Below are 25,294 nucleotides of genomic sequence, written 5' to 3' on the forward strand. Positions count from 1 at the left end.
AGATCCCTTCAACCATAACTACAAAAAGAAGAGTCAAGTATAATGTGAACTTTGAACGTGAGCAAACGAAGACAACAGCAGCAATTACAACATCAAATCCAGCTGGAACTCTGAGTTAAAAGAACTACTTCAACAAACAACCTCTATACTGCAAATACAGCACAAACACACCAACAGCAGGCTACACCGACACAGCACTGTCAACACCAACTGCACAAACATTGCCTCCAGCAACACAGCAACAACTTAGACTACACAAACAGGGCCTTTTTTGTTTTTGTATAATTATTATTTTGTTTAGACCCTCCCCAGGAGAACACGAAACTATAGTGGAAATCACAGCCGAAGTGCATAAATTATGAGTAGGGGGCATGTCAAGGAACGAATTATGAACCATCACTGCAAAAACTGCGGTGTTAAAAACAATGCTTTTGGGTGTTAACAGATGACTACACCAAATGTGTTACTTTAACACTGCTGGTGTTACTTTAAACGCCTACAGGTGTTATAATGCACTGGATGGTGTTAAAAGTAACACCAACAGTTTTGAAATAACACCAAAAATTTTAACACCGGTAAAAAAGTGTTAGCATGCATGGTCCTCTGATAACACTGAGGCGTTCAGTGTAACCCCCCGGTGTTTGAAATGAATGGGTTGGAAAGGTTGATTAGATTGGGCTAACGGTAGAAGCAGATATCAAGCAGTAATATAGCATAAATATTAACAACTGTACAAAACTGCACCTGCACAAACAACGCCTACACCTATAGCACCAGCAACGCCACCTGCATAGACAACACCTACAGTACCATGGCACACGGCTGCACCGTGAAAACCAACACCCATTATAAACGCGTCTTGGTTTAATTGTAAATGCATATAAAGGTTTTAAACTTAACACTTTTTGGTGAAAATAACGCGTTTCAGTGTTCAGAAAGTATTACTACCCGATAAACGTATTTTTGTGTCTTGTCAAAAAATCCAGATGTGTCATTGTGTCTAAATTTATTAATACATCAACGTGTATTTGTTTACAAAATAAACAAGAGAACGTATTTATTAGCTCCACAACGCGCTCAAAAAGTGTTACAAGGAAGGCGTTTAAGAGGCGTAAAACATTAACACTTGTTTTTAAAGTGTATACACCGGCAACAGCACAAACGACGCCTACGGCTTACCACCAACAGCAATATTCCAACAACGACACCGATACAAAAACTAGTGAGATCGTCATTTTCTTAGTTTCGACAGTTTACTTAAATCTAATAAGATCCAACTGGCCAAAATTCTTGTCTCGCATTGATTGAGGGAATACCTGGCTGCTGTGACCAAAGAGGAACCTATAATGTTGAATTAATTATGCCTGGGATATTGAGTCATGCTTGGATCGCGGAACACTTTTTGGTACACGTCCCGTGTTTGTTTTGGCAATAACTCCACCTTTCGCTGGCGGGTCATTGTGGATTTATACGGTGGAGGCGATCTTTCACAGCACAAAATGTACGGTGCATGCTCAAATTTACATTCAACGGATATTCAAAAAACGGCTTGAGGCCCTCAACAAGGGGTTTACACTCAGCAACGATGTTTGTTCAAAATGCCAGACTGATACAAAACATTGGGGGAACAACTCTCCTATAACCCTTCAGCCAAAAAGAAAGTGATTTTTCAGGAATCACAGAAAATTATTAGACTATCCCGTTATGAAAAAGAAACCGTAGGTCACTGATGAAAATATCTACGGTTTTTCATGTACGTCACAGTTAAGTTATTGTATATAACGTCACTATTATGTGCATAATGATATCACTCAAATGCATTATGTTACAACACGGTTTTACTTCATTTTTTTTTCTAAATATGTAATTTTAAAAACAGGCAGCAATTCCGATAATCTGACTCTTTATTAACTGCATGTAAAAATGAAAAGATATGCGAACAATTCCCTTTTAAAATAATAAAGGTGAAAGTACACCGAAATTCATATTTAAGATACCGTAAAAAAATCGATTGCATGAATAGAATCTGTCCATAAAGAATACGTTGTGCACCAACGACGTGTTTCCTAGAAATCGCAGTTTTTTCGATTCTAGTGGCAGTGAGAAATCGAGACATTCTCAGAAGGGCTGTCGCGTTGACACTGAACATTTAGAAAATTCTAACGTTCAAGGATATTGTTCAGGACATATAAAATTTCGAGGCATTGTGATTTGAAATATGATATTTTATATCTGGATGAATTAATGTGCTCAGAGCATGAGTAATATTAGATTCGTAAAAAGCGCTGAAGTTCATTGAAATGACAAGGTTATTTCAAATATATGTAATCCTGCATTTCACCTCTCTTTCAAAATGTATACCACTACACGCCTTTTGAGGCCAAAGTTACATGAAACGTCCCTTTATCTTTCACATGATTTGTATTCTGTATACAGACTTCCTTTTTCGGGATTTTGTTAGTACATGAATTTCTTCCTGAGCCAACAGGCTGATCAGTCAGTAAAATGTGTAAAGTGACTGCGACGTTGCTCTGTTTTCCGTCTTTTGTTGCTGCGCACGGACAAATTTTAGTTTTTTTTTATTGGCACATGCGCACTCCCGTCGAGGAAAATGAGACATTGGTTTGGGCTGATCATGCATGGAAGAGTTCTTCCAAAATATTTTTCTGCACGCACAATAGTATTTAGGGATAATCCCCCTGTGATGTGGGGGATTTAGGGGTATTAACCATTAAATAAACTCAAAGAAGCCGCCAGTGTTGGGAAGAAATCAACAGAAGGAGAAAGAAAATTCCAGACGATATTTTTTTCCCCTGATGCACGTGTGCAGGTCGTGCCCACGCTCAATTCATCTCGGTGAAATGGCCGACTGGCCGGCGTGATGACGGTTATTGTCAAACTCCGAAGCAGTGTGAAATGGTTGCCGCATTTTGTCGTTAATTGAGCCGTGGCTTTCTGGGTCTGTAGTTGCTCAGAACCAACTCCGATCAACGAAAGAGAAGGCAGCGGGTGAATACACTTTTTTTTACTCCGTATAAAAGAAAAATCTGACTAATTTTACGGACGTAAATAATGAATATCAAACTGGCTGCATGAGTGCAAGTTATTAGTTGAAGACTACAGAAGACACCAGAGAAGGATACAAACATTTCCTGTCATCCGCACTCTTGCAAAAGCAATGACTTGATTTCTTGGTTTACATGTATCATCTCCCTCAAATATCCGACCATTTTCGGGCTCAGTTGTCTGAACACAAGTATAAATTCATTCCCCTTCTGGAGTACAGAAAGGTTATCGTTCGAGCTTTTGGCAAAATATGAGTTAGCGTACCTTTCAGAAAGGCTTTTCGTCAGGAGTTACAACTTCGCTAAAAAGATTCATTTGTATTACATTTTGACTATAGATTGTGTAAAATATACATTAGAATACTTTCGTCAAACTAAAACAGACACAGCTAACACACCTTCACATATTTCTTAAGCCATGCATGAAGTCAACAGTTTCTAAAAATGTGTTCCTGATTTTAAACGGGAAAACTGTGAAGCGCCCACTAGACAAGCATCAGTTGAACCGTCACTTTTAATTTTACAGATGAAGAAGTAAGCCCATCTGCTACACTGAACTGGGTCGCTTACAAACAACAAATCGACGCTTGCAGGAGTCACAATTATCGTGTATGTGAAAGCAGGTGCAGTATACGTTTTCATTTGAAGATGGATGACGCCTGTAAGTAAGTCGGTAAATTCCTGTCAACACGAAACTCTTTATCAAAACTAATTACACGTCTTGGAATACGTGTTATATAACCAAAGTTATCTATATATGGGACCTTCAAGCAATAAAAGAAATTGTCCTTCGAGCATTTATGGAAAGTGCATGTCGTTATTGCTGTTAATGTTTATTTCTTTCCTGTGACAAAAACGCAGGAGCTTTTCATACTTAATGGTTTTGAAAGACGCACTATACCGTGAGCATAAACTAAGGTACGTCATGCACGGAGAGAAAGAAAATGAATATGCAGGCATTATATTTAAACTGCCAGAGGATTCTTGGTGAAGTTGAGGCACTCATTCCCTGGTTTTCATTCTCAGCTGAATAAAAGAGAACATCCCATTCTCTGTCTGTTTTTAACCCAGCCTGTGTTTGGGCGTCGTGATGCGATCGGTCGTGCATCGAGCCAGGGAACACACTCGATCCGTCGCAGCACCACCGCCGAGCCACTGACTCGCACCGAGGTGAAAGCGACTAACGAAATTAAACGCAACCGACGGCCTAATGATGATGTTTTAATTGAATTTCAATCACAGATGGAGGTGACTATCTTTGACTGATTAGATGTTCCCACCCCTTCCTTGCGAACCTAGACTGATCATGAATGATCAAGGGGAGGACGCTTTAGAAAGAGGAAAACATGAGACAAGAAACGAAGAATTTCGACCAGTGCCCACACTTGAAACATTTACAACAGCGCCGCGCTTTGACAGAATCCACATGCTGATCCTGTGTCTACAATTTGTGACAAGAAAAGTTTTTCTTAGGACATTTGTGTTTGCACAGATCGCAGGTAGGAATCATCAGAAACGGGACAGCTAGCCCAAATTGATGACTGGATTTCTATTTTGCCTGAGTGGAGCACGCGCCTATGTTTGCCCAGGAATAATGTAGTTGTGGCCGGTGCAGAGAGGCCGGGCGAAAGGCGATGAGGTCCCCTTGTGTGCTCAGGCGAAAATCAGATCAAATTACGGGGTGTGTTTCAACAATAATTACAGAGGGATAACGCTGGGTTTGCTTAGGAAGATCATCTTCTAATCAGAAGTAAAATCAGGGTTTTCGTCGGCTACGTCTTTGAGTGAACCAATGGACGCGACATTTTATTTTCAAAATTTGAAGAAACCGTCCTCTCCAGTCACGGAACGTCAGAAGTAATTATTTGAAAGTATATGAAGCGTTTGATTAGCGTACTCCGTAATGCTTCCGAAACAGAAACTGTGAATTAAAAACAATTTAAACCTAAACGACTATTATTTAAACTTACCGAATGTCCAATCTTAATGTCCAAAAAGTAACGAAGAGTCCCGATTGTGCAATTCAACCTACAACATGATTTCTCCGTAAAGTCCAGCTCTGATCACAGACACAGAAGACGTCGTTTTCGATGTTAATCGACTGAAAAAGAAACGGCTTAGCGCAGAAATCAACCAAAGACGAAAGTCAGCCGTCCACCACTTCTACCGTCGGCATTGAGGGGTTGCTGAACATTGTTCTTCCCGGCTCGGTGACCGAGTCGGATCCTTGACAACAAAAACCCACACATAGTCTACTGTGGTATTGTTCCTTGTGAGCGAGTCCCATTTCTTTTCTCTTTCTCCCCACTCCTTTTTTCCCTCCAATGCCAATGCGCCCGCAATGAAAGACAGCCACGAGGCGAAAGCGGCTAGACCTATAAGTCAGTGCCTCCCAGGCCCGACTGTGCTCTATTGAGCAAAGGCGTGCGCACATATTTTGTGCGAGGGACCCTATTTATGTACAGAAAATTAAACAACTGAAGAAGGTCCTTGGAGCGGAAGTAATCGCTTTTCGGAGACTTTCATGCGGGGGCAAAAGCCCGAATCACGGCGGCTCTTCAGAAGCTGAGCGCGGGGGCCGCGGGGCCCAAACCTCCCCGTTCAGTCCACCCCCTATAACCGGGGAGATGGATGGGGCAAAAGAAAGAAATGGAGAAGGCAGGAACATTGGGCACACAGCGGGCGGCTCCGCAAGCGTTAGGGGGGAGAACTTGCCTTCACGGTTACCGAGCAGAAATTCTCCCCTCTTGTCTTCCTGCGAGCTGTCTCTCACTTTGAAATAATCAGCGGCGGTGGGGGAGTTAATAATTGTTATTTTTCCAGAAATGAGCAATCATCAGAAACGCTAGCCTAGATCCTTACGATTTTTTCTCTCTTCCCCCCCCCCTATTCCTCCTGCAGAGCGACGCGCTTGGATGATTCTCTCGTTCGTTCTCCAGAGCAGGAACGGACTGACTTGACCTATTTCCGGAGTTTCTGCCAAGTCCTTCCTCCCTTCAACCCCTCCGGTGGTCGCTGCTGGAACCCCGGCCTCGCACCGGCTTGAAAAGAAAATTACTACGTTGGTAATCCTTACTATTAGTCCTTCTTTACTCCAAAGCCATTTCCACAATGCATAGTTGATTGATTTTTATGCCAAACAAGGTAACTCTCATAATAAGCCATAAACTTTTTTCTCCCAGTAGAGCCGAAATCATTTGGGCCCGTCACACCACCGTGGCACGCCGGGCCGGCGCAGCCGGCGACCCTTTGAATCCAGGCGCTTAAAAAGCGCCGGCGCGGCGGAACTTCAAAACACTTATTCCAGCTCCAGTTCAACCCAACGGATTGTTCAGCGCCGGGACGCCTTTGAAAGTGATATATTATGAGAAATCCGATTTTTATTGTCACCACTGGATTAGCTTGATTTGCTGTGTAGCCAAGATTTTTTTTCCTTTTTTTGTATTTAGCTTGCGGACAAAATTCGGCAATGAGTTTTGAACGCGTGGATTAAGGCATGAAGTGTACAGCGCGCTTGAGTCGGCCATTTCAGGCGTGATGCTTTGTGCGGTTAAGGTTCGGTACAAATTTACTTGGGAAATGTCAGGCAAACTAAGAGAAATGAACTTTTTTCTTCCAAGTAAAGTAAATAATTTTTAAAAAATACCCTATCACCTGCTATCTGGCCAGAAAAATCAATGTGTGAAAATTGAACAAAATTTCTACTTGCCGATGGTACAATTAAAAAAAAAAACTCTAAACAAAAACATTCACGGTTTTGATTGGCCAGAAGAAAAAAACAGCCTTTTAAAATATTTTCACATCTACTTAAGCTACATTTGTTGATCTTTTATCTCTCTATCTCGATTTTATTTGTCTAGCAAGATAACCGCAGGATGGAAGGGGTTTTTAACTAAGTACAAGATATCACTTCAACACTGACAACACTCCTCATCCACCGACGTTAGTTTTCCTCGACTCTGTGAATTTTGAGCGCGTTTAACCGACTGCATCTGGTACAATTTTGCGCCTGTTCTATTTTCTATGTCTGACAGGTAAGGATATGTGTGACCTCCTGTAAAATAAAGTTAGATCAGGACCTTGTAACTTCTTCGTTTTCGAAGGGTCCGTTGTACAATCACGTGGACTTGAGCGAGGAAGGTATTCCACACACACACACTGTACACCATGCATGTATATAGGTCGCGTTTGATAAGAGGTCGTCCAATTCCATTCTTTTTCTCTCTGTTTTTTTCTCCTAAAAGTCATTCCGCAGATCCAAATCTGCTGATTCGGGCGATTGGGACAAGGAAATTACTGAGTATCACTGAGACCATCTTGCGCGCTCACAACCGAGGTGTTAAGAAAATGTGCAACATAATTCAATAATCGACAGCGATTAATTTCATTATTCCCCTGACACAAACGATTCCGTGTCCAGGGCTAAATATTGGTGATCTAGATCTATAGTGCGCATCTTTGGGGAAAGTCTTTTCTTTCTCTCTGCCGGTCGAGGAGAGCCGGCTTGTATAGCTGATATGAAATTAGTGTTAAGCGAGCGCGTGTTATGAGGGTCTCCCTCTGAGAAGTCGCCTCCGATTAGCACCACGAGTGGTGGCCAATCGTGTTCTTGTTTCCATTTGTTTATTGGAGTTAAGACTGGGAGAACAGCGGCGACATCACAGGGTTCGAAATTAAGGAAATTGCGCTGCGACCAAAGAGGAAAAACGGTCAAGCCGAAAACATAATATAAAAGGGCACCGTGCATGCAGGCCGTCGTGTGAGGCTGGCGGTGGCCGGGGACCGCGATGCTGGGCGGCCTCGCCAAAGGCGTCCCCCTGCTCCCGCTGCTGTGTTTTTTTGTCTCTCGGCTTATTATTCTCTATAAACCCAACTTTTATTAGAGGACGCCGACATATTAGAGCCGCAGCAGCGTGATTACCTAAATGAGGGCAGCTTGACCCTGCCAAACTCCAATTCTTTTATTGACTTATTTTTCCCCGCCTCCTTCTAAGTTTTTTATGGCCTCCCATGTTACCGTTGCTATACTGTTGATACTTGCGGTGTTTGCATTATTTATCGTAGTTCAAAATACTTCCCGATGTTAGATAAACGGCAACAAACTACAGGGAGTTCACTTTCAACTCCAACATTATACAAAGAAATACTGAATTTAATCGAAGGAGTTCTGAATCCATTGGCGTCAGTCGCTGGCGACAGGAGAGGGACACCCCCCCCCCTTTTTGAGGAGCGATGAATGTCCATGCATGAATAATTTATTTACCATTAACCGATTGAAAGTTCAAAATACCTCAGCGGTATCAAATAATGTTTAAATACCAACACATCAAATTATTGTTTTGGGAGATACGACAGTGATTGCAAGGTAACATCTCTGGCCAAGACCAAAGTTGTCATACAAATATGCATTAAGCTCATTGGTCGCGTGCGCCATCTCCAAGATATTTTGTTTTTACCACAACACATTATTTTAAGAATCTCCTTTTCGTGATTCTTTAAAGTACAACATGGTCAATGAAAGGTCTACTAGAGGCAAATACCAAGAAGCCGGAGTTGCTATCATGATAAATACTTTTTCTTTAAGTACTGCTTCTGTAAAGTGTACAGTCATGCAAAGTATAAGACTCTCAAATGGAAAGTCATGGACGAAGCTGCGATAATATGAAGCACTTTGTAAATTGAAATCATTTTCCTAGGGAAACAGGCGTCGGGCGGACAAATGTGAGGAAATGGGAATTGAACGTAAGAGAATTATAAAAATGGTGAAACAATCAAGATGGTCAGTGCAACAGCGATTGGTGAAGGTTCATGCAATTTCTTGAGGATAAACATATTACTGATTAAATGGCCAACTGGATATTTTGTGTTGATTTGCTAGTTAATGTAATCTTTCTCTCTTTTCTTGGCCCAGTTTCGATTTAAAATCTACGAGATATCTTGAAGAGATGTGTTGAATAAACGTATGTAAGAAAAAAAGCGGTGCTGATAAATTAACATCCGTCCATGCAATGAAACTTTTAATATAATCCAAGAGAATGCATATTATTTTCAATTTTTTCTTTGCAATTTTAAGGGTATTGACGTGCCTTTTCAGCTTTTTACGTTGACTGGTATTTCTATATTCATGACTAAAATTTTAACGTCATTTCGGGAAAGACAAATTCAACGTTATTAACAACATTCAGCTCAAGATGATAAAGGGAGAGACGAAAGTTCCCGACGGGGAATCTGCGGCTTCAGAAGAAGCAAACGCTGAGCTGATGGTGAGCCAGTAGAGGAGATTCTGGGCAGAAAAGGGAAACATAATATGCAGGCCATACTCGGATGAACGTACCGTAAACTATGGCCGCTTGCATACCCTGCGAAACATTTCAGCTGACTGTTTTTTAGGTTTTTTTTGTTTTTGTTTTCTGTAACAGTTGCGCTCAAATTGCAGGTTTTTCGCATGGTGTGGCAGGTTTTGGCGCAGCTAAGAAGGGAGCGTTTCCACTTTTTTTTTAAACATGATACCCGTATCTAATCAACACGTTTTTTTTAAGCGAACTGCGTCCTTGCATTGCGTGCTTCATGCGGCATTGAGGAAGCGACGGCAGGCCGCGCACTCTTAATGACAACGTCAAGACAAGAGCGAAACAGATCCAAATCAGTGCATGATTGATTGATTTCAGGCCGAACATGGAATCACAACACGTCGCTGTCCCACCAGGCACGAGTGGACCGTGCCTGCCGCGCTTCAACACGCCGCCCCTCTATCTCATGCAGTGTCACACACACGTGCGCCCGGACATGCCCATTTTCATGCTCCGGCGTGCGAGGAAAAAAACACACCCTGTGACTGAAAGAGGAATCGAGCGCGAAAGAAAACATGAGCGATTACTCCCCTGTGACTGCACTCGGTTTCTCGCTGCATCGACTCGTCCCCCTCTTCCTGTCATTGTTTGTGATACTTCCCCCTTCTTTTGCGTCTTGTTCTCTCGTTGCCCCCCGAGAGTACCAGGGCTCTTTTTCCTGTCGTCTTGAGCTTCCCGGTTTATTCATGCTTGCCCGGCTAGCGATGATGCATCCGCTTGAAAGTCGTGGACACGTCCAAGCAAACACACGGAATCCGGCTACTCACGACATGTTGCAACGGGAGTGTTAATGATGCTGCCGGCGGACGGAGAGCCGAATAATAGCCGACCCGGCTTGCAATAGCAACGTCAGTATCCATTAAGCTCACCATTAGAATCCCCCAAGACCTGCGGGATTGACTCTAAATGATCATTGTACAAACACCATCCGCGCCAGCATTTTTAACGCGCTTGATAAATTAGCAGGTTTTACGGTTTGTTTTCGACGCCCCAAATTAGGTTGAAAATCCAGGTAAATATTGAGAGAGTGTATAGCCACCTTGCGTTGGACGATGCAGAATGCGGCAAGCGACTCGCACGCAATGGCGTTGATGTTGACAATGCCATCAGAGCAGGGAGCGTAAACTAGCCCAGATACACCACTCGTTCAGTCATTTCTCTTGAAATGAATGGTCATTACATAATAGACGGCGTGACAGTTCACCCGTGAATGTGCTTCCTATCTGTAAAAGGCATGTTTTTTTCTATCGACCCCACAAAAAAGTAGACTGGCAGCAATTACCCGTGCTTTGAGGTAGAGTAAACGAGATATCCCTTCTTATGTTTTAAATTCCTGCTGAAACCTATTGTTGACACTCAAAATCGCAATTAGTTGAGACTATAATAAAGAAACTTAAAATTCAGGAGAAAAAAGAGTTGAACATGATCGATGTCGAAGGTGTGGACATGAGACTATAAATACCAAGTCATTATCGCCGACCCAAGCCTCTCAAGTACCGTTCTGAATCTCCTGATTCAATTCGTCCAAACACATCCCGCGGGCCAAGGGGGGCCTCTGGGGCCACGGGAGTCGTGGGAGCTACGGGAGCCGGCAGACTGGCCCTGTACACGCTACAGGCCAGGACGGCTGGCCCGTCCAACGGAGTGGCCGGACTCCGCTCCGCCAGGAGTGCACCCGTGTTTTAAGACGGCACTTGAGCTCCTAGTGTCGCCCTCGGCTAATTTAAGCGGGACTTCACCCAGCCTGTCACCCCACTCCGGAGGAGCTCCCGCATACCCTTGTATGTCCCTCAGGCTGTTCTCTTCTCTTCCTTTCTTTGGTGTCCTTCTTTCCCCTATACACTTGGCATCGCCCGAGGCTCGATTCTCCTCTCTGATGGGTATCTCAGGGTTTGTATTTGAAGTAAAAACCAGAGAGCAAAATCCTCTTTGGGTGTTTTCTCTCTCTCCAGCTGACGATTCAACTGTAAGGTACAGAGCACAAGCCAGGTCCCGACGGGCTGGTAGCATGCTGCCGCGGTAGAGTATTTGGTCTCTAAGCTGGTGTAGTCATCTAAGCTAGAATCCCTTAAGGAATTGCCTTAAGACTTCCCTCCCTGTTTTCCTCTGCCTTTCAAATCTTCCGTTATAAATTTATTTTGTACCAGGATTCTTTTCCTTTTCATCTATTTGTATGTATATCAGTATCTGAACGTTACAAAAGGTCACTCACTCTGTTTACTCTCGCAGCAACCCAATGTCTTACGACCTCATGGGCTTCAAAAAATGACAAGAAAACGGGACGAGGCAAATTGGTCGAGGGTTTCCCAACAATCATCCGGATATCAACTGATTGCATGCTTGCGTGATTTTATTAAATACATTTATTTGTCAAATTTTACCCAATTTAACAAACATATCAGGTAATTTCCGATACCAACTTCTCGTTAAAATACTTTTGCCCTGCACCTTTTGAAACCAACCATTTGCAATTCTGGATCTGACTGTTGACAGCGATTTCGTGTTCACCGTCTTACAAATTATTTGTGCGTAGGTAACGGCCTTATCTGCGACTCCCTATGGCCTACCTTCTCCAACTACTTTGTATAAAAGTGAAATGCTGCTCGGTCATTGTTGACTCGTCCGCAAAACACTTCTTGAAACGAACTGTAGACTGCACATTCTGCGACAAAACCCTCCCAAGCCGAAACCTTGTCATGAAAGATGCAGGAGGGAACTGTGTATTGACCAAATTACGCGCCGTCTCCGCAGCTTGGCCACCCCAAAGCCCTCCTATACAAACTCAACCTCAATACAATTGCGCCTGCACTAGTGCGATTAATAAATGACTTAGAATGAGTTCGGGCAGTACTAACGTGGATAATTCTAGAACGTCTCTAGCGTTAATATGTGTCATTAGGGCGTTGTCTACCCATGCAACCGAATAAAAAAGGAATCGAGTATAACATCTCGAAATACCCTCGCGTTCCACAAAACGCGTATCGCGTTTAGTCGTCATTCACGCGCTTGCCAAATCTTTTCTAATATACTCGTTGGCGTTGTGGCTTCTCCTACCCTTTACAGTGTGTATTTTGGGGGGGGGGTTAAGAGTTTCAGAATTATGTAAGTGTATCACCATCTTTTTATGTATGCCCCTTAGCTCTTTCATCTACCCGACTTTTTTTCTGGTCTGATGTTTCGCTGTGTGTTTGGATGGAATCCAAGCTTCTTTTGCATATCCTCCCTCTTCAAACACTTCTGTAAGCCCATCAATCATATCCTTCTCGTCGAACTCTCCAGTCCAGCGACAGACTTGTCAAGCTGGAGTCTCAACGGAGGGGTTGTAAGTTGCAGGCTGACTGGCCGGTTTCACGCGGAGCGGATTATTTTTCGCCGTCCTTGGGCCCCCGCCGCTTTCCCCATATGTGTGTTGCGTACGCGATGCCCCTCTCGGTTTGGATTCCGGCTCGTGAAAATACAGACAGTATAGACGATCAACAGCGGATCCCATGGACCGATCGCTGGGAGGGCCTCCGGGCGGTGCCATTAATCCCTTTGACGGGTAGGCACCGAGCGCTCCACGGTCCCCAAGCCCGTCGACGGCTTGTCAAAATCTCCCGTGCCAACGTGTCCGAGCCTCGGGTTTCCTCCCACAACAGCCCTTCTGTGTAATAATAGGCGCGCCAAATAATATCCACCGATTATAATTATTAAACTGACACTTCGAAAACAAGTCACTTTCAACTTCCTTTGATGCCTTGCCGTGGGTTTATGACATGGGAAACTGAATCTGTGCGTTGGGCCAATTTGTTTTAAATGCTAAATTTGATCCGAATCTGGGGTCTCATACACTCTCTCGAAATTCAGGTCAGTCTACTTTTTACATGATAAGGTGTGTCCGATTTTATGTGACAAACCAGCCTTTCGTCGAATGAAAAGTAAAATTTGAAAAACCCCCCTCCAAAAATATCCTGTGCATTTCGAATTGTCTCCGCTTTCCTCTATAATAACGACCTCTACCAGTACAATCGTAGTCGTATCCTTTGTCTGTAGCGAACGAAACATTAACGTGAATTGTTTCTGTTCACACCTTAGATTTCTGATTGGCTGTTTAAACAATTGGGTTCCAGTTAATTGGTTAGGCCAATGGACATGAACGAAACTTGTTGAAACTATTCTGTAAGCCCTTCTGGTTATCCCTCTTTTTCTGTCTGCGTCCCTACACTGTTACAGCATTATTCAACCATGTGTGTTAATCTCAATGAAATATGTTGTGACATTATCCCCCAAAAATTAACTCTAGGGAAAAACGAGTTGACACATAATGCTATTTTTACTAATTTGAACAATTATTTGATGGATTAGTGATTTTTTTTAATCAAAATGTCTTCCTTTATTTCTAGGTAGACGGTAGAATTGTCATCACAAAAATAAAAGGTTGAGATAGTATCAAACAATATACATGTATCGGTCGGAAGAATAGTACCCAATATTTGTACCAACTTTATCAAATTAGGCATTTGGCATCGGTTCTTGCAACTAGTCAATCCAGTGCGTATCCTGCAGAAAGGATACAGAGAGGAACTAAATTTTTGACGACAAAATGGTGTCACCGACTTTATCCCACAACGGAGAAGACTGTGGATTTGAAAGCCTTCTTGTTTACTGCCACCAAGAGACCTCGGGCCATTACGCCTTTCCGCCCCGCTCGATACAGCAACTTACCACGGCCACTTGATTAAGATCAAGGTGGCGTGACACAACCGGCAAAGCATGACAAACTTGCACCAAACCCAAACAAAGAGTCGATCCTTGACATGGGTAAACTGTTTATGTAGATAAACTCTTGATAAACTCACCAACACTTTATTATTTTTACAAGTTAAAGCGGACATTAAAAATGTATTCGGTCTGCCAACTTGTTGTGGTGGAGCTTAACAGAACGTTTCAACCGCACGTCATTTATTATCGGCACCATTCTACACCTGTGTGACCCGTATATCACCGTTTGTAAGTTGGGTGACGAAAGTGCATGTGTGCAACAGGCGAGAAAAAAAGTTCGTGTTGGGGTGCTTCGCACGTGTTTCAGCGGCGTGATCCGTCAACAATCCTCACAGGAAAAAAAACAAATTAGCTTACGCCGCTGACGAAAATAGCGAGTTGCTCTTTCCAAAACCAACCCAAATCCCTAAAGGGGATTACATTGTATCACCTATACGTATCTTTTGTTTGAATGGCCTGGTTCTGAAAGAAGGGCAAGAGACCCCAGTGCACCAAGGGTCACATTCCGCGCCGAGCTGAACACACGGATCCCCCCTCAAAACTAACTCACTCGCAGCCGCAAAGCGCTGCCTCAGGCAGACGTCTCTTTAATTATTGAGCAGATTTTCCCCGATATCGCTGTGCACAATATGATCATGTTCGAACGGTCGGGGATGTCATGGAGTCAAGGCCACTGAGTCGACAGGGGGAAGTTCGATAAGTTAGGCCTACCAGCTTGGAGAACGGGTTGGTGCCACGGACTTCATATAAAAAGATCTGGACCTGTGTATATGATAATACCAATATGCAGAGGCCATTGAAGCCACCAGGCGGCCATCTTACCGTGCCGAATACAAAGGTAATACAAAAGGCTTGCTCGCCATTAAATTCAATCAGATTTGTTCATGACATCATTAGTTTCAATGTCCAACGAGCCAACCATTTCCTTCGTATTCAGCACGGTAACATGGCCACCGGTGGCTTTATTCGTTACAACGGCATTGCGAGTCCAGATTTTTCTCTTGTTTTGGTAGGACGTCTGTGGTTGGTGCATGAGATTCTGTTTAAAATACTGCCATCCCTGCCCTGCAAATTCAGATCTGATTTTTTCCGGCCTTATTTATAGCATTGTTCGTTGTGGTCACATGGAAATGAGCTGCCTTCAAGTAACTGCCACAGTAAGCCTACAGAACCTATATGCAAATAATCAATTGAGGCCTCAGGGATCACTCTTTCGCCTACATGGGGCCGTGGTATACGAAACATGCAGTCAAACACAGTGGATTTTTGGACAAAAGGGAAAACACAGACCTGCTCATGGACGACACAGTCAGATGGAAAGAACGTTGGCAGTGTAGTGGGCTTCCAAGAAGGAAATATGCGAAGAAACCAAATGAAGAGCAGGCAAGGCCCAAGCATAACTGTGGAGATGTACATTTATCTGCCGAGGTGAAGACACCACAATCCAAAATACAGCCAACCAGTAGAAACTTGCATGAAGTATACAGAATAAACCGGGAAATAAATATTATCATAACAACAGAGGCGTTGTGCCCTCTACCCAAAGACCAAGACTCTTGTCTTTACGCTGGCGCAGATGGTATTCATATTGATAAGTAAAAATACCTTATCTAAAGTACATTTTCATAGAGCCTGTAAGAGTGTTAGGCTCGTAATGAAGGCTCGAGTCGCATTAAGTAATTGCAGTGTTTTTTTGTTTTGTTTTGTTTTTGTTGTTGTTGTTGTTTTTTCGCTCTTTTTGCTCGAAAGTCTCACTTTGATTGACGGTTATACTGCACATCCGACAAGTCAATTCAATCCAACGGCTCATCGCCGTCCACGTGGCCTGCAACAGTTGCAATTTGCTCCCGTCGAGCGTTCCGTATACATCTTCGCGTTTGTGTAACTTCCCGCCATCTCGCACACCAGACACAGTGGCAAGAGCCCCCGGACGCCGTGGACGGGAGTGCGCAGAGTCAATTCAGATTGACCTTCGCTTTTGTGCCTACATTTATTGGCTCTTTTTCACACCATCTGGCTGTGGTGTGGTGTGTGTTTTGCGGCTTTTGTGTTGACGAAATATGAATTGGGTGCAAGGTTGTGCCGGGCTGCTCTCTGAAGGACCAATAGAAAAAAATCAATATAATTAACGAATAAGTGTACAGCTCCTTTAATTTTTCTAAGTCGAATAATTTAAATCAGGAATTTGCCACCTGGCATGCAGCTTACGTGTGAGTTATATTTTTGTTATTAACTTTGTTCAGTAAACTCAACAGTAAAAACAAAACACAGGATTTTAAAATAAATTGTTTCTTGCAAACATGTGCAGCCACCTTTCTCAAGTTGACCATCCCAAAAGTGAAACCCAATTGTAACAGAAACATTCACTGTAGTTTGAAGATAACAAACCAATCCATATGGAGAAACTCTGCCTAACAATTGTCGTTATTCATGATAGAGATTTTATGTTAGATATTCAAACGCGAGCATTCTAACGTAAAGTATCTAACATCTTAAGCTTCATAGGCTACAGTGGGGACTGTGGGAGGAAATGTTCGTGTTTAAATTACCCCAAAGAGAGGGAATTGAATTGAAAAGTGACAAATCTGAAATGCTTTCTAAAACACACGTTGATTTTTACATTCAGTAGTTATTTTATCACCACGTAATTCAGTAAATGGAAACCACAATTAATGTGTGTAGTGTCTGTTAGTATTATTTCACACGGTGTTAAGTCCCGCACTGCAAATCTCGACGAGGCGGTCTTTCTGCACCTTCAGTAAAAACAGTATCTACAGTTTTCTGATTCCTTTTTAGTATTTGTTGTTTGTTTGTCTGTTTGTTTATCGCTTCCAATAAGTCAACTCATATCCGGCACTGTGGTAAGTGAATTGCATATACAAAAGGAAGATTGATTTATAGCTAATAAGCTTCCAAGGACATGAAGTGGAAAACAAATTGTTTGGGAAAGAAATCGCGTGTCAACAATGTACATGTATTAACAACGACACTTCACGGTATCCGATCGTACTAGACTTCCATGTACGGATCTAATGCCGAATTATTTTTAAAGGAACAGTGGGCGACCAGGTGATTTACGATAATCATCTCTTTCGAGTTTGTTTTACCTGAATAAAAAACCTCCCCTTAGATTAGATACTCGCTTTATCCTGGATGGAGGAACAAGTCGTGACACTAAGCTCAAAGCTGACATCTGCATGAGGACTTCGTGTGTTGAATAGCTCCATGGTGTGGGGACATTTTTCACAAGGTCTCGACAAAGCCCTTTCGAGACCATTCGTTACAAGCATTACATCGGGCAAAGGCACGCATTATATTAAACTGTGGCCCTCTTCGTTAAGATGTTATTATCTAAAGTTACCAAGCAGTTGCTTAATTATACAGTAACTCCTATACCACCAGCAAACTGGCAAGTTTCACAATTCCTACCCGCGAGTAGCCATGCTTGGGGATTAATCTAAGTGTGGAAAGCGTAAAACGCTTCAAAATTTTAAAAATTCACTACAATAGTAGATATAATCCCTATCGATGCATTTTGTTTGATTTTGCGATGGCAGTCTAATTTTCGTTCCAAAGCCAAGTTTATCTGATGACTTTACTGACTACGATCAAACTCAATCACAAGCGTGAACTCTTCTGCATCTATTCTAAATTTGATTTAAATATTTCAATCTCATTCTTCTGTTTGTAAAACCATTTCTAAGGCGGCTATGTTTAGAAATGGAATTGTAATGTTAACGTGATATAAGTGTAGAGACGGTGCTCAAAGTGCAGTGGTTAATAGAATAGAAATAACTGAAACATGAATGGTTTGTTTTTTTTCTGCACTTTGTCTGTACGTGCTATAGGTGCTGTTGAACATGCATGCTAGCATCTTACTGTACACGGCCATCCCACACAGATATGCGAAAATCAAACATTCTGCTTAGAGAGTGTATTTCTGAAATCGTCTCAAAAACCTGCATTGTACACACTGGCTGCATCTGACAAATCTGTACGGTATCATCCCTCAACCGAAACATACAAGCAGAGAGAAAAAAAACAAAGACAAAAATTCAAGAGATAACGCACACGAGATATACAAATCTTGATTACAGCCATCAGATAGTACCGGTTGTACTCTGACTTACCGGGGCCCTTGATGTGACTAGCAGACAAGACTTCAAGACGGAGTTGGCTCGCTGACGGAGGAGAGGAAGAGAGAATCTCGCCGAGTCTGGAGGTGTTTAAAGACGTCAGACCGCGACGGTTCGTTTAGCTGCTCAGCAGAGGAAGATTTGGCGACGGGACGAGTTCAGCCCTCCGCCTCGTGGACTACACCTTTGAGCGAATAACTTCACCAGGCGTGGCGCTGTTACTCTGCCAGGACTCAAGTCACTGAAAAAAGTACATCTCCGAGACGGGCTTTGCTCAGTGGACACGGACTTCACCGGTAGTGCGGTCTTCGGGCAGGAGTTGGCTACATACAAGGCGCACACAAGGAGCCCCCCCCCCAACGTACCCCGCAGTTCCATTAGAGGAGTGTGGTAGGGCTACCTTCATTAAAAATCCATCTACGACACTTTGGACCAGCCACCCGTAGAATATGAAATCGCGATTACGAGCCGGCCCGGTACTCTGGGGAGTTGACAGGGGCATGATCGTGCAAGCCAGCCGGGTTTGTCGGTGTTGTTTGGCTTTGTTTCATTCATTCATTCTTTCCTTCTTTTTCATTCGGACTCGAGCACAGTAGCACCGAAAACTGGAAATCGAAAGAGCTGGAGGAGAAAACCCTCTCCATCTGGTTGCGAGCGTCCGGTGAATGTCCGTAGGGACTTGGCAGTTGCCGCGTCCCGCGCACGGGGAGTGAGGTTTTGCGACGGGGTGTGTGCGTGTCCATGTGTGCGTGTGTATTTTAGATCCTTGGGGGCAAATCTTCCAGATGAAACTATAAAAATGTGGGAGAAGTGACAAACTCGAAGAGTTGTTGGCTGTTGACCCACTGAAGTAGCCGATTGATCTGCGGTAACGCGCGCAGTAGAACTATTGAAGGAATTGTATCGAAATTAATTGGTTTTTGTGGATCTTGTTATAGTGTAAGTAAGAAATTTCATTTCGAGTATAGCCTCAGATATGGAGACTTATGATGCTCGATCTGAGGGTACGATTCCGCATGAAATGCAAATGAAAATAAAACCGTGAGAGTGAATCCTCCGTCAGGTCAATCTGGCGAAATAAAATGAAAAATGCGCGCTTTTAAAAGTGGATGACTCTTTTACGGTTATTTCGGTAACTCAATTCTTCAAAGGGACCGAGGAAATGAATCTGAAAGCCACGTTTGGCGAATCTGACCGGGAGAATCTACAACAGAACCTGCATGGCCGTACCTGAAGACGGACAATGAAACCAAAATTAACGAAGTTTAATTAAAGACGGGTTTGTTAAAGCTATTGTGTCCGAAATACCGAAATGGATTATATGACATACGGATTTGAAAGGTGCCTTTTTTTTATCAAAGTCGTCTAGAGTTAGATTAGGGATATCGATGAGTTGTCAGAGTGAGCCGAAGAACTTAAACGTGGGCAGTTTCCCACAGCTCCGAAATATTTTGACCGATATTCAGGAGCTTTGAATACGCACAGCGCGTTGATATTACAACAATATTCTTACTGATAAAAGAACGGCACATTCAAAGCAACATCAGACACTGTTTTATAATTCCTTCATTTTCTTCTTGGACTTACCCTGCAGTGTTGCCTCTTTCTTAAGTGTGTTATGCTAAGATTGTCATCTCCTTAAAACGGATCCCCTGTCGAGTCTTGGTAATCTCCACTATCAGCACTTTTTACCGGACACAAAAACCCAACGTTACGCCGGATATTTGAAGTAAACTCCATTTAGATTAGCCGATCCTGGCGATAATTCCTGCTCATTTCGAACAAAAAACGACAGTAGGGGAAGAGTGTCTCGATCACCTAACCAAAAAAATATCATTCCTCCTTCGCTCACCCTACGGGGTCTTTACGATGAAACCCGGTCTAATCCGAGCCTCAACCCGCTGCCGTTTCGAGAAATCGTCGTTCCCCTCCAATAAGTTGTTTAATTGTTTTCTCCCGCACTTTCTCCCCTTGGAGGGTTGGTATCTATCCGCTCCTCTCAGGGCTCAGCTTACAACCCAGGGGCGCTAGATAAACCTGCTGTCTTTTCAAAAGACAAGAGAATAGAAGGGTAGCTAGATTGTTATCAATGATATACTTACTTGCATCTCATGCTGTACTTCTCTATCTCCTCATTGAGTGTTGAGGCCATCATTGTCATTACACACTTAAGCGTCATAGGGAGGGAGGGAGTCCGTCATGAGTGGGAAGACAGCATGCACGAATACATCAGCAACGGACGGGAATCTCTGTCAGTAATCCTGTACAGAACTCCTCTTTTTGAGGGGGGGTCCCTCGATACCCCCATATTATATGATCACTATACCTCGTGAAAACAACCAAGCACTGTGGTAGAACCGAACCAGCACAGTGCCTTGTTTTCAGTCCCGGTTATCCTGGCACGATGCCCACAAGAAGAGTTGGATTAAATTCGTGTGAAACCTTATATCGTCTACTTGTCCAACCCTGCAAAATAGGCGAAACATAAGAAATTTCTCTTATTTTTGTTTCACCTCTAAAACCAAATATCCTTCTTGTCTTAGTAGTGCTAGCAAAACGTTACAGGAGACCTGGATAAACGAAATTTAAATGCCTTATTTTGAACATTTTCCACATACATATGGTCGAAATAAAGAATCGGATTTGATTAATTATACCAAATACAACTCATCAGATAATTCATTTTAGCTAGAGTCTCTCCTGTTTGATATACATTTTCCTGAAATCCTCTTAACGATAATTGCCAATATCGTTATTCCTCAGATGTGGCTATTACTCTAACTTTAACAAAGCCAGGTTAATTTCCCACTTCTTTTGCAAGAAATTTTATGTATAAAGCCTTTTCGTATAATGTATTTCAAAATGAAAATCCAGAATGTTTCTGTGGACCACGGCAATTCTGCTTGGATAGACCTGTGCGTCAGAAGCGCCTTCTCCCAGGAGGACTTTCATGCAAGCGTATATTTAAGCCACCTCTCTCAGCGTGAGTGACTCCACAAAGAATCGGCGCGGTTTCGTCTTATCTGCAAGGCCGATCTCAGCGCGTCCTGCACGCCGCGAGAACGCAGCAACATCACCAGACATTTTCTCGAGGTCCGGTCGTCCCTCGATCTGCAAAACAGACAGTGAACTTTAACCTTTGATGAATTATTCGTCAATCCACCTGCGGACGCGATTTTTTAATGAAATATGGAAAAAAATGTTATTCCTGCCTTTCCTAAAAAAGGATATCATTATTTTTCGATCTGCGATAGTCTTTATCTTGTTTAATATTTTTACCTTCATGGTTAAACTTTGAAAAGGACCTGGCGTTGCAATCCCAACAAAATCTTTTAAGACTATAAGTACATATTTTAGGATTAAATAGGATGGTTTCTATTTACAAAATAAATGTTTACACACTTTAAAATTACTGTTTATTACTTCTGTTTTCTGTGATACAGTAAAAGAGAGACCAACTTTTCTCAACTTCGCCCAAGACGGGTCTAAAGAGAACGAAAGAGTAAAAACGTCTTTTCAACCTCATGGTACCAAGTCCAAGTCCATTAAGTTTTCCTTGGAACGGATTGAAGCCTTTATCCGTTCTCCCCTAGGGGTTCCACAAGGAGCCGAGATTGCCTTGCCTGACATCCCCCTCTCTCTATCTGTTGATCCCATCAGATCGGAGTTGGCCGGCCTAATGCATTCTAGCTGGCAGAGCAGGTGCTGTGCGGTGCGGGAGTCACTCACGACCCGGAGATGCGTCCACGAGATACCGCCGCGGCAGCGGTTCGGTTCGCTCTCGACTGCGTGCTCGACACTCAGCTAAACCTTCGCAATGAACCTGAAAATGATGAACAAGGCCGGGTTTTTTCCTCGAAGAGCAAGACTTACATTAACACACACTTTTTCTTGGATTTTCTGAGCGCAGTGTGTTTAGCTACAGTTCAAGCCAAGCCAAATGATTGAACATTGAATTGAAAAACAGAGGCAAAGACCATTTCTGTTGTTCATGTAATATGTTTTCCCCAAATCTATTCAAAAAGAGGAGGTCGAATTATCTGACAGGAAAAGCATCTGTATAGAGCACATGCATGCGCTGTCAGGTTGGCGTAGTGGTTCTTTCCTCGCCTTCCACCTCTGTGGTCCCGGGTTTGAATCCCGGCCCGGTCCACATGTGGATTGGGTTTTCAGTCCCTACCTGATTCCATGGGTTTTACCGAGAATATTCCTTTGGGTTTGCCTCCCACCTCCAGAATATACCCGTTTGGGGTTTGCGTCCCACCTCTAAAACTTAAACTGCTTCTCACTGTCTCCTCTCTACAGGTTTCTTCAGGCTTACGAGCTACAGTGCGTAGGGCACTTTTGAGGAATCCTTCGCGTTATTACCAGTTACCGAGAATGGGTCACTTGGGAGACATTCCCGTAAAAACGTGCACAAACTTTACTGTCCCATATTTCAATATTCCCCGATCTGATCTTAACCAAACTTTGCATGTTTTCATTTTAGACCCTAATCTATCATCTTTCAAGATTTGGACCGTAAAATTCGGCCTCCTTCTGGTAGTTGGAGCATTAGGGAGACTTTGAAATGTCTCCCTAAATGTCTCCCTAATGACCAATGTCTCCCTAAGGTTGAAAAATTTACAACAAAGTGTCTCCCAAATGACCTATTTGTGCTAATATGTCAGTTTAAATTGCTTTATGTCTCAGTGTTAAGAACAGGGGCAGACACCTGGACTCTTTCGTGCGTGATGGCAGCAGGAACATCAAAAACTATCAAATTTCTTTTCAGGACCAAGATACGTAGACAAAAAAAACGTCGATTCATTTTTGTCCGAGGAGTTTTCTTTATCTAACACTAATGCACAAGAGCACCCTTCAGATCAACGTATGAATATTACTTTGAATGAGTATAAAAATCCGAGAAATCTCCGAATGTCTTTTTGGCCGGGAAGAGGGGTGGCATCATGTTCTTCAAAAATGGTTTGTGGAAAGTTTCTACATGTGGCCGATTTTATTATTAAAGTAATGTTTAAAATGTCCTGAAACCTCAGAAATGTTGTTTTCAGATATACCAATACGCTAGCTATATTATGTGGAAGCTCAGTGCTGCCTTGCCCATTACTTTTTTATTGCGAAATGATGCAATACTTTTGCTTTTTGGGGAGTCATAACGCATTACCTTTTGGGTAGTAGCGCTATCGTTCTCATGACCAATTATGAATTACGCCATCGGGAGTGGCTAGTTCCGTATAGCCTAACATACGACCATTTGAACAAGTTTGTTTTAGCCAAGTACAAGCTTAGTTTAGCCTTAGTAAGTTTTAAACAATGTGTTTCATTCTCATTGTACAAGGTACCACCGCATATGATATTCTGCACCCTTTCGGTTTCCTCACGACGGGTCCCCTTGTTGCCACACTTTTTAAGGCTCTGGTGAAATTTGGGCTTGATTGCAACTCCTAGAGCAGGGATCTTGTCATTGGGGAACTTCTTTTTAACTATTTGCATCGTAAACAATATGCATGCAACATGAAACCGTACTTGAGTATAGCATGCACTGTAAAACCCAAGTGTTTAACTTCTAAACGCAAATCAGACGCAAATCTGTAACTTTTTTACATTTTGACACGTTTATAAATTAACACATACGACATGTTTATACGCTGAACACACTATTTTATTTAATAAACGCAAGGTATGATTTTGATGAAATAATATGGATGTGTTTAGCACATGTTCAGTTTTCAAACAATTTTCACTTAATGCCTAAACATGTGTAAAGGCTGTAACACCTTTTATACACCGACAAGTTTATAAAGGGTACAGTGTTTATTAACTACACGCTATTGGGTAACGATGACATACACGCGTGTTGAAGCCATACGCAGTGATGTTGAGAGTGGCAAGCCAACTGCTACAACTCAACACAAAAACAAAAATGATTGAAATCCTGTTGACAGACTTTTTTTCAGAAAAATATCACCTATCACCTATCCGAGATCCTGAAATATCTATGCCCGTTATATGCACGAACCTATGTGAGAAACGAATAGATGCAACTCTGAACAGTCCGATTTCTCTACATTTGCAACTAGTAACAGCCAATTAAGAGATATGCGGGGGACGCGGAAGAAGACGGAGTGTGCATAGACATCCGTATGCATACAGCACATGGGCCTCGTCCTGTCTTAAACGCTGTGCGGTAGAACTGAGCGTATTTAATGTCTAAACGCGGTGTATATTTTCAGTGTAAAAACCTAGTGATAATCCCTCTGCATCCATATTTTATACGTCATATCAGCTTAAATTAACCACCTAGGCCATGTGATTTGAATTTCATCTTCGCTAAGAGTAATGGCGGAAAATAATGGAATTCATATTTCAGTCGCTCTAAACAGGCGTCTAATATCCCGATGATAAACACTTTTTATGTTATACACGTTCACGTCTAAACGCACCGCGTATTCAAATGTGTAATGTGTTTAGTTTATAAACTAAACTTATAATACTTTTGGCACGCCCCTGTCTCGTTCTTTTTTTGATACGCTCACCGATTATCAAGTTTGAATTTGTCCTTAAATGTTGCATCGGGTGCTTGTAAAGAACATGTCATGTCTTTATCATCCTTTCAAACTGTGTACATGGAACTTTTCAAAACTCGTAATGTGCCTGTGTCAGTCTAACTTTTCATTATTGTGACAACCCCTAGTCATATGAATCAAATTAAGCAATTCCTGTCGTATACAGCATTTTTTAACGCAACCAATATCTATGCTGTCAACTGGTTACACTCCTTGTCTTATCGACAACTGCTTAACCGCTTTCAGCATGAAGGTTGGTTCTAACTTCCCACAAATTCCTGTTAGAGGATAGCACAAAATCGTCAGCAATAGGTTTTGTTTTAACAGGAACCCAATTCCAGGTCCTAAAGAATCAGGGTGTAGAGTAATGTCTTTGTATGCGATTTGTTTATTTTTTTTAATTTACCGATTGTTGT

The 25,294-nt window shown here is 42.5% G+C and overlaps 1 protein-coding gene across 5 annotated transcripts in view; it reads right to left on the reverse strand.

The window, feature by feature from the left end:
* Nucleotides 1-20,862, reverse strand: part of LOC110987737 (GATA-binding factor 2-like) — a 62,969-nt gene extending 42,107 nt beyond the window's left edge. For 3 of the 5 annotated variants that reach the window (XM_022250759.2, XM_022250758.2, XM_087135814.1), the window contains exon 1: nucleotides 5,036-5,489. The gene's annotated coding sequence lies outside the window, so the exon portion shown is untranslated. Of the gene's footprint in view, nucleotides 1-5,035; nucleotides 5,490-18,306 lie in introns of those variants that run through there. The other 2 variants (XM_087135815.1, XM_087135813.1) reach the window with 1 other exon arrangement.
* Between the last annotated feature and the right edge of the window lie 4,432 nt (nucleotides 20,863-25,294).

This window comes from Acanthaster planci, linkage group LG04 (genome assembly GCF_054643075.1).
Source record: "Acanthaster planci isolate LZ-2023a linkage group LG04, COTS_SCS, whole genome shotgun sequence".
Taxonomy (NCBI): Eukaryota; Metazoa; Echinodermata; class Asteroidea; order Valvatida; family Acanthasteridae; genus Acanthaster; species Acanthaster planci.